Here is an 11,244-nt window from a genome sequence, read left to right as displayed (position 1 = left end):
CAGAAAGATGCAGATAGTGTGATCCCATTTATATAAAATATAAAAATATAAAAATCAGTGTTATATATTTTTATTGACATATACATGTGTAATAAACTTATGAAAGCATGAATGGGAAAATAAAAATAATAAATTCAGGGTAGTGGTTAAATCTGGGAGCATGGTACACAGAGTAAGGATGATGAGCTCATGGAAGGTTATCAGGGACCTTAAATAGTACTGGTAAGGTTTTATTTCTTAATCTGGGTAGTGGGTACACAGGGTTTCATTATATTTTTATGGATACCTTTTTTATGTTTGAAATCCTTTATAAGAGAGCCTCTCCAACAATTGGGGCCTTTTTGGGTGAGATTCACATGAGCAGTAAATATTCTCACACTCTGGGCATCTTCTCAGATAATCTTCTCCACATCTCTTCCCCAAATCTCTTTGTCAGACATCTTCAAATCTTGTTTATCCCAATTCCCTGATCATTTGACCAGAGAAGACACTAGCTATTGTCTGTGATTTGGTGTCGATTAATACAATGAACCATGTTTCCTTTTTTTCTCACTCTACCCTAGGATTCCAGGACCCAAGTATTCTGGTACGGGAGAAACAACACTGTAAATTTGTTTTGGACTTGGAATTTATACAATATTCTGTAGGACAGCACTCCAATCTCCAATAGGCATCTCCCTGATGTTTCCTTAATTGGGTCTTCAATTGCCCAGTTCATCATTTTATAAGAGCAGCTGCTTCTGTGTTATATGCCAGTGAATTCGATAGGCAAATGTCCATGTTTCACTTTGTTCAGGAAGAGATTTAGCCATTATTTTGGAGAGCAACATTGGACATTAAAGGAACTTGTAAATTTACAGACAGGCAGGGTTACCACATGCAAATCCAGAATAAAGTTTATTCCAATGTAGGTAACACAGCACCACAATGATGGAAAGAATCCACACATATTAATCCTGCTCCATGTAGCTGGCTGGTTTTCAATACCCGGAAAAATGCATAATATCGGGCTCTGTGTTTGGCAGTTTGGGCCCTCCAGATTGTAGTAACCAGATCATGTTGGTTGGGGGAAGTTCATGAAATACCTTCAGCTTAGGCATTATGTTCCCTTTGTTCATGAACCCACTGTGTTAGTGATATTCTCAACATCTGCAGAAGGGGCTGTTTTTGTACATCTGATTATTGGAGCTCTTCTGCACTGAATAACCTTTGGTGAGTCTGCACAGGACAAAGATTTCATCTTCAACCCCTGTGCCCATCCTGAGAAGTTCATTCACATACGTCTTCTACAGAAGTCCTTGTCATTAATCATCGAATCCTATTCTTTACAAATTCCTGAGCATCCAGCAATGCCCATGAATCCCTATTCTCAGCTTTCTCTCCTAAAGAAACTGGACAATTGGATGCACTGTTTGAGTTTCTGCCCATTGGGAGCATATCTTTGATCTAAGTCTATCAGGGCCCCTTCTGAGTGTGGTTGTAACACCACCAGTCTACTCTTTGCTAGTGCCAGGATTTAGTGTGGTTCCATCTGTAACAGGTGCAATATTTCCCTCGTAGTCAGCTGGCCATCAGAAACTACCTAGGAGGTCATAGATGTGCACTGAGGGAGTTTTAACCATATGGCAGGAGTAGTCACACTGGGAATATAAGTTACCTGTTCCTACGACTTATTTTTGCCTTCTGGATCTGCTCAAGACTGGTTCTATAAATCACACTTCCACCTGATGGTAGGCTGTTTATTGCTGGGCCTGGTTTTATCACTAGGAGTCTGGAGTGTACAGAGTTCGTGGAGGGCAGATTGGATTATGCAGTCACATAATGTTCATGGTCAGACTTTTCAGTCTCAAGAAAACCCCTGTAACATGGTCGAATCTTTTAATGAAAAAAGTTACGTGATGAAAGAGTCATGACTGTGCTGAAAACTCAACTCTAATTGTCTTGGGACTTGCCTCAATTTCCACTCAGCATCCACATCTGCCACAGATACTTCTAGATCCATTGTATCTGAGGGGTCAGCCCTCTACTATTCAGTCAAGCAAGTGGTGTTTTCTCAATTTGGTTAACTGAGAAATGTTTTTTTAAAAGTCCTTTTGGTGTTTCGGATACAGAGCCTAAGCTGTTTCTGGAAACGTGTGTGAGTGTGTACGTGTGGCGGCGGTGAGAATTGGAGCACAGTCATGCAGTATATGTTGGCAGTATTGTATGACGCCAAAATGCTGCTAAAGCTATTTCAGTGCAAACAAAAGTTAAACATGGCCTCCTTGTGGAGAACATGTGCATAGCTGATGCCAACTGTTACCACAACACGAGGCAGGGAAAGAGCTGGGGTGGAAGAACAGGTGAAGGAAGCAGACAGTAAACTTTTGATTTGTTATATTTACAAATTTCACCCAGCATCTGTCCTTGTCCTCTTTGTTTTTGCTGACTGTAAGAGAAAAGGCTGAATTGCAATCTCCTTGTCAGACTTCTAATGGATAATGTACGCGATCAGCCCTTCATTAAGAAAGAAAATAAAGAGACAGAAAGTTGCTTCATGAACTGAAGCAGAGAAAAGTTAAATTACAAGAGCAATGAAGCCAGGTGATTAACAGAAATTAACACATTTTTGTGACAAAGAAAAGAAATTGAGAAGTGGAAAACTGGTGGGGATGTGTTCCTACTGTGGTATATTTAATTGATACCAGGCTGTTCCTTACTTTGGATGCAGCGTTTTCAGTACAGCGGCTTATAAACGAATTTCCCCAATACCAAGCTGAACAGCTCATTAACTTTTATTCCTTTTTGACTTGAATGTACGACCTTGAGTCATATACCTGGGAAAGCATGCAGCGAAACAATGCCAAATCCTAACAACCAACTGGCAGTAGTGGTAGCAATGGGCCAGACGGCACACTGGTTCCATTCCTAAGCCACTGAACATGTAGGTATGTAAAAAAAAAAAAGCAGCTGGCTACCACCCCAAAATGGACTCCTTTCTAAATATAGGGTCACCAGTCTGCTTTGTTTCCCTCGGTGGAAAGATGATGTTGTGTGGTTTGGTTTGGCTTTGTACTGTTTGTCTTTTTACCCTGACAAAAGGTACAAAAGAAGAGAAGGAAAGGACCGATGTTAATAATGATTGGTTCCTTTAATATTCCGGAACTTCTTCTGCCTTTCAAGGTGGTCAGTTCAGTAATTCCTCTACGAAAGAAGTTTGTCTCAGTGAAAAAGTCAAAGGAAAATTACTATGGAGCTTTTACATGTATGGCTTATACGGGTATGGAAAAAAATTATTAATGGAAAGGTCAGGGCTTCCGTGAGACTTCACACTACGGGAACACAAGCTCTGCAGTGATTGGAGTAAAGAGCGTGTCACCAAAGAGAATGCAAGTTTGAGAAGGCTGCATTTGGACACACGTGAGCCCTCACAATGGCAGCATTCAAGAGGTTTTAATAAAAACTATCACAGGATCATTTGGATTCTTGCTGCTGTTTCTTCTTTCTTTACCTTCTGTCACCTGCCCTTTCTCTTTTGTTTTTTCCTTTCATTAAATTTCATTTAACTGTCTGATGTCTTTCTTCTTGGCATTTACAGTGAATTTAATTCCTCCCCTTGGAGTGCTTAGACTCCCACTTCTTCAGGATTAAATGTTAAATTTTGGTGAAGAAGCAGCTTAAGGTGATGGAAAGAACATAGACGTTGCAGACCCACCAGCCAGGGGTTGACTACTGGCTCACCACTTACCGGTAGGTGATCCCGGGGCGGGTGGGTGGGAGGTCAGGAGATGTTCTTTAAATTCACCGAGGCTCAGTTTCTTCACCTTGAATTGGAGCGAGTAACACCTGCCTTGGTTCTCATCAACACAACCCCAGGCATATGCTCAGGCTGACCTCTCTTCCTGAAAGGCCCTGCCTCCAAATCTGCACTTCAAGTAACCCCTACTTCCCCACCCTTTAAAGCTACCACAAGAAGTCTTCCTGGAGCCCACACATTAGGATGGGAGGGCTGCTTTTGTGTTCCCTCAACACCATGAGTGATATTTGTATTTTAGCATGTAAATCGGAATTTGATTTATGTGCCTGTCTCTCACTGAATAGGGGCTCCATGAAGACAAAAGTCATGCCTTCTTACTCTTGAAACTCTAGCAGCCAGTACCATTTCTGGTCCGGGGGAATGTGCTAAATAAGAAATTTTTACAGAACTGAATCATTCTTTGAACCATGATTTGTCTTGAAGATTAAATCACACATTTTGTATAAAGCATCCAGTGTGCCTGACACATAGTTGGTTGTCATTTCTGCTTAAATTAATTAAAAAATGACAACTCAATGAGAAGTGATGATTTCATAGATTGCTTTTGTTTCTTGGATTGATGTTAGTCACCGAATAGATGGCCTTGAGGCTTCAGTCAAGTTCTGCTGTCCCAGGGTAAGTAAGAACATGCCATACTTAGAGCTCCTGCCTAATGCTTAGTGGGCACAAATTAGTTATTTGTTGACAGAATGAAATAATGAAATATCAGCACCCCGTGAAGCCTTTTTTTTACTTTTCTTGACTTATATAGACACTTCCTTCTCTGAGATCTCACATAACTTTTCTCACAGTTTTATTACAGTCCATTTCAGATGACACCTGTCTGTTTTCCCTACCAAACTATGAAGCGTCCCCAGACAGGTGCTATTCCACCTATCTCATTCGTTCTCAGCACCACTCACAGTGTCTGATAGAGTAGATATTTAATGAACATTTATAGAATTGAGCTTTATCAATATTAACTGGACAAATACTCAAAATTTTCCTTCTGGTTCTTCCTCTCATCCAACGTGCTAAAATTAGCAAACTGAACCTTCTTAGGAGGTTTAAAAAGGCACCACTGCAGTGCCATCACCTAATTTATTCCCTAAATTAGGAATTCCAAATGAATTTCTCATTAGATCCTGAAAATGGAAAACTTAGTATAGGTACATTAAAATAATCAAAATTTCAAACCAGTGGAGTGTGGTGATAAATTTTCCCTTATAGGTATGTAAGTCATCTATAGCATATTTCCACCTGATAATGCTTAATTTGAGCTAGTATTTACATAGAATGCTCCTATTCTAATCATGCTTGGTAAGGGGAATTACAACCCACTGCAGCTTAGGCATGTGTTCCTTGGAAGAAGAAACTCAATCTATTAAGTGACCTTCCTCTGATCTTCCATCATGCAGGTAAAATATCCTGAATAATGGCTGATTTTTTTTTTTTTTTTTGAAGGGCTCTGTCAGCCCACTTCAGGGACTGAAATGCTAAAGGCTGACTGCTCTACCTCACACCCTCAACACAAGTGATCTTTAATTGCTTTGACAGAGCCAGAGGGTGACCATGGGTAACATTAATCCACAGGCCTACACTTTCCTCTCCTTTGCAGCTGAGGAAATGGGAAGTCCCAGGGTCAGAACCCTATTCTTAGAAATGAATTATCTACCCTCTTGCTGTGACTGATGCTGAGCTAATCATAGATTTCACCAGCCCGACTAATGCTATGGGCTGGAAAAGAGCTGCTGCCTCCTGCATTGAGGAGAGCCTGGTTCAGGTATGTTGAGAATACAGGGGAGTGTCAGCTCCTAGTCCTCACCTGGGCCCCTTCTCCCAAGGAGGAAGATGGTCTGTTCCAGGCTTACTCAAGAGTTACTACCTTCAAGCTCTCTACTCTATCCTAGCTCTTCCAGAGCAGACCCAAAGAGTCCAGAACAAGAAAGGGGTTTGGAGTGGGCCTGCGGAGGGGAGGTTGGCTAGGATTTAGGGTGACTGTCAGAAGAGAGCCAGGAGGGCTCTGGCCTCTACAGCAGGTAGCAAGCACAGAACATCTGCAGGTCATCAGGCACAGTGAGCTTCAGTGAGATACTCTCACTGGCTCCAGTGAAGAGCACCCTGTCATGCTACAGGGGGAGTGGTGTCTGGGCTGTGAAAATGCTGGCCGCTACTCCCCTGCACCATAAGTAGAATGCTGGTGGAATCCACTGTCAAGACCTTGTATTCAGTGATGGAGCCAGAGACAAATAACTGGAACAAAACTGGAGGTATCACAATTCTAGACTTCAAGTTATACTACAAAGCTATAGTAATGAAACAGTATGGTATTGGCAGAAAAACAGATACATAGATCAGTGGAACAGAAGAGAAAACCCAGAAATAAACCCACAATTATGAGGTCGATTAATCTTTCACAAAGCAGGAAAGAAAATCCAGTGGTAAAAAGACAGTCTCTACAACAAATGGTGATGGAAAATCCAGACAGCTACATACAAAAGAAAGAAACTGGACCACTTTCTTACACCATACACCAAAATAAACTCAAAATAGACGAAAGACCTAAATGTGAGACAGGAAACCAGAAAAATCCTAGAAGAGAGCACAATTTCTCTGACATTGGCCATAACAACATCTTTCTAGATATGCCTCCTGAGGCAAGGGAAATAAAAGCAAAAATAAACTACTGGGACTCCATCAAAATAAAAAGCTTCTGCACAACGAAGGAAACAATCAACAAAACTAAAAGAACCTGTGGAATGGGAAACAATATTTGCAAATGACATTATCTGATAAAGGGTTAATATCCAAAATCTATAAAGAACTGATACAACTCAACATCCCAAAGAAACAAATAATCCAATTTAAAAATGGGCAGAAGACATGAACAGACATTTCTCCAAAGAAGACATCCAGATGGCCAACAGGCATATGAAAAGATGCTCAACATTACTCATCATCAGGGAACTGCAAATCAAAATCACAATGAGGTATCACCTCACACCCGTCAGAATGGCTAAAATCAAAAATACAAGAAACAACAAGTACTGGTGAGGATGTGAAGAAAAAGGAACCCTCCCACACTGTTGGTGGGAATGCAAACTCATACAGCCAGTATGGAAAATGGCATGGAGGTTCCTTAAAAAAAGTTAAAAATAGAACTACTCTACAATCCAGTAATTGCATTACTGGGTATTTACCCCCAAAATACTAAAGCACTAATTCAATGGGATACATGCACCCCTATGTTTATAGCAGCACTATTTACAATAGCCAGATGTGGAAGCAGCCAAGTGCCCATTGATAGATGAATGGATAAAGAAGATGAGGTGCGTGTGTGTGTGTGTGTGTGTGTGTGTGAGTGTGTGTGTGTGTGTGTGTGTGTGTGTGTAATGGAATACTAGTCAGCCATAAAAAAGAATGAAATCTTGCTTTGCAATGACATGGGTAGAGCTAGAGAGTATAAAGCCAAGCAAACAGCCAATCAGAGGAAGACAAACACCGAATGATTTCACTCACATGTGGAATTTAAGAAACAAAACAAATGAGCAAAGGAAAAAAATAGAGGGAGACAAGCCAAGAAGCAAACTGTTAACCACAGAGAACAAACTGCTGGTTACCAGAGGTGAGGTGGGTGGGGGGATGGGTGAAATAGGTGATGGGGATTAAGGAGGGCACTTATTATGATGAGCACTATGTATAGAGTTGTTGAATCACTATATTGTACACCTGAAACTAATATAACACTGTATGTTAACTATACTGAAAATAAAATTAAAATCTTAATAAAAAAGAAATATTCTAGCATAAATTTTGATAAAACTGCTTGAGGTTTTTAAAGTACTGAATATGAAAAAAGCTCTAAATTTGACAAGGAAGTGAAGAAGCCATTTATGACTTTTAATTCCCAATGTCCTTTCTATTGCACAAGAGGTTCCCCAGACAGAAATATATAGGTGATTCTGGAGAGCTACTCTGTATTCACAATTCATTCTGTTTACTCTAAACATCTGTGTCTATTATCGGTAGAAATTAAGATAAATGACACCTCCTGGAGATGTTCTAGGGTTGAGTAAGAGTACTCAAGTATAGCCAACTGTGGAAGAGATTCACTTAAAGTTAATAAGAAGACAGGAAATGCGTAATCATTCTCATTGCTGCTTTTGGCCTTACTAGCATAGTGGGGCCCATTGGCATGCCTTCTGTTCAATGTGGCAACGTGGAAAATTACAAAAATCTTCACTGTGATGAGGCACAGTTCATGGACTTACAATGTTTGATGTAACAATAAGTGAATACAACTGTACTGTATTCCAGTTAAAATACAGATGAGCACAAGAAGTTTACAGAATAGTGAAAGAGTTGACATTATTGTTTGGAGAATAAAGTGATATATCATGGGATTAAGAAAGGGAGTGAACATAGGGAGAAAGCAGATGGATGAATGGCCAGTGGTCATTCTGAGAGCAGATAATGAGATGTCATGTGAGTAGACGGAAGTGACATGGTTTCAGTCAAAGACTGAAATACTTCAACTTAATATATTAGGGGAGGAGAAGTACCAGGTTATTATCAGGATGAGAAAGTGACCATGGGAATGGCTGGCTCATGTACAGTGGAAGTAAATATCAAGAAATGACAAGGTTTAGATATTTTGAGACCAAAGAGTTAAATGGCCCATCTATGTGTTAAAAGAAGTTGGTGCCAAGCTGAAATTATGAATAAGGCCAAAATTCTGCAATGAATATGGGGCATATGCAGAATGCTTAGAGGTGACAGCAAGAAGAGAAGTAGGGGGTTATACAACTATTGAACTTTGTACGAGTAGGAGGTTTTGCCAACTTAGAGGAGGATCTTAGTCAGTTTGGGCTGCTCTAACAAAATTACCATAGACTTGGTGACTTAAACAACATTTATTTCTCACAGTTCTGAAAGCTGAGAAGTCTATAAGCTGTCGGCAGATGTCTGGTCATAGCCCACTTCCTTGTTCATAGATGGCTGTCTTCTCACTGTGTCCTCACCTGGCAGAAGGGGCAAGAGAACTCTCTGGGGCCTCTTCTATAAGGGCACTAATCTCAGTCATGCAGGTTCCACTCTCATGACCTAATCACCCCCCTAAGGCTCCACCTCCAAGTACCATCACATTGGGAATTAGGCTTCAACACAGGAATTTTGGAGGGCACAAACGTTTAGTCCCCAGCGAGGAGTACTGGGGTACAGAACAAGTTAGATATCAACTCTACCCCTTAACCTGAGGTAACTGAGAAGTGGGAGAATAAACAGACTCTACTTGACATAGCTGTTGGGAAGGCACTGTTGTGGACTACAGCCAGGTTTTTTGTTAAATGGGAAAGTCAAAGAGAATATCCTTACAAGTTTCCAAAGTACAAAAAAAAATAATCGGTGAGACAGGAGGAAGCAAAGAGCTATATGAGCAAGATAAACTGAGGAACATGGCTTATATTTTTGGAGATAACTATGGATGACAAGGATATGATGCATTACAAAGCAGTGAGCTGCAAGTATTCTAATTTGATTATTCTCAGAGGGTTCAGGAAGATGGCAAGACTCGTCTCTCAAGAGACAGGAGTACTGTGGATTGAGGATGATTCTGAGACAGTTCTAGACTGACGTAGGCAGTTCTAGGCAGGTAGTGGGATTAACTAGCTTCCAGGATCCTCATTCTATTTTGGAAATAGGTGATGCACCCTAAGAGTGTAGGTTAAGAAAATCAATCAGCCCTTAAAATAGGCAACCTGATCACTCTGGTTTCTCTAAGAACAGTATTACTAGTTTTAAATACACATAGAGAATCTCAGAAGGTTTTTGGCATAAAATGTATTTTCCCCGATTTGAAAACCAAAATGCTAAATGTAGAAGGAAGTTGAAAGGAAACAGCATAATCATCATTCCTGGTGAGATAAAACTACTTGATATTAATAATGTCAGATTTCTGAGATGGTTGTGGAGATATCAGAAACACCAAGAGACTCCTCTCCCTTCATCTCTTTAAAATACCTATATTAGTTTTCTATTGATTTGTAACAAATTACCACTAATTTAGTGGCTTAAAACAATAAATACTTATTATCTCAAAATTTCTATGCATCAAGGGTCTAGGCAGGTTTTAATTGGTTCCTCTGCTCAAGGTCTTGCAGGCTGAAATCAAGGTTTCAGCAAGGGCTGCTCTCCCATCCGAAGCTTGCAGTTCATTTCCAAAATCATTCAAGTTGTAGGAAAAAGTCATTTCCTTGCAGCTGTAGAACTCATGGCAGCTTGCTTCCTCAGGGTCAGCACTGCTCTGCTACTTCCAGACTCTGAGCTCAGGGAAAGCCTAAGGCTTCTTTGAACGGGCTCATCTGATGAGGCCAGGGCCATCCAGGACAATCTTCCCCTTTGATTAACTCAAAGTCAACTGATTAGGGACCTGAATTACATTTGCAAAAATCTTTCTGCTTTGCCATATAACATAACATATTCATGGGAACGATATTCCATCCTATTGATGGGTTCAGACCACACCCTGGGGGAGGGGATTATGTAAGAACAGGGGGGTATCTTGGAAGCCATCCTAGAATTTTGCCTTAGCATCTAAACAACAAAACTCCAGGTTATCCAAGATTCTGACAGAGTTATCTATAAATAACTACTCACTTATAAGGAGATGAAAAATCTTCCCCTTAACTCCTTTGGCTACATGTTCCCTCATTTATATGCTGCATTTTTTTTCTGGCCCAGACCCAGAAAATGTTCTATAACTGTGTTTCTCAACCTTTTGGTCTGTTTATTATTACTCCACTAAGGAGCCTTTTTAGACTGTTCTTCTCTTCTCTAACATCCTGCCCAATAGATTTTAAAACCACAGATATATTGAATATCTGATTTTATGCTATATATCTGTGCTTTATACATAAAATAGTAAGATTATGCTCCTCTTTCTCCATAGTAACAATTTTGTCCCCTTGGGAGTGATTGAGAAATCATGTTCTATTAGATCAAGGGCCCATTAATACATAAATATTCACTGTATCCTGTTTTTCCTTTTCCTTTTGATCTCCAGCCCTTTTGATACCTGCTCCCATGTCCTGTTCTATACGATTGCATAACAAAACTCTGTCATGTAAAAATGTGTGTGGTGTGCTGTTAAGCAGGATTTCGATAACCTGTGTCCCAGTGCTGACTTTGCAACTAATTTGCAATGTGACCTTTGGTGAGCCAAGCAAGATTTTGGTGGTGCCATTTCTTCAGTATGTCAAAGGGCATAATCTTGTAAGGCAAAACTTAGTTATGGTAGAGAAAATTAATTTGATATGTCTAAAGGCCTGCCTAGAAGAAGAAAGTATAAATCTTTATCCCACTTTAACAGGATAGATGAGAAAAATGAAGTTTCTATTCCAGGAGCAGGGATTTAGAGATAAAAACATGTATAAATTATGTCAAATGTTCTTTAAGGATGTTAGCAGTTCTCA

The sequence above is a fragment of the Zalophus californianus genome, chromosome X, assembly GCF_009762305.2.
Source record: "Zalophus californianus isolate mZalCal1 chromosome X, mZalCal1.pri.v2, whole genome shotgun sequence".
In the NCBI taxonomy this organism is placed as follows: Eukaryota; Metazoa; Chordata; class Mammalia; order Carnivora; family Otariidae; genus Zalophus; species Zalophus californianus.
Note: the sequence above shows the minus strand (reverse complement) of the source record.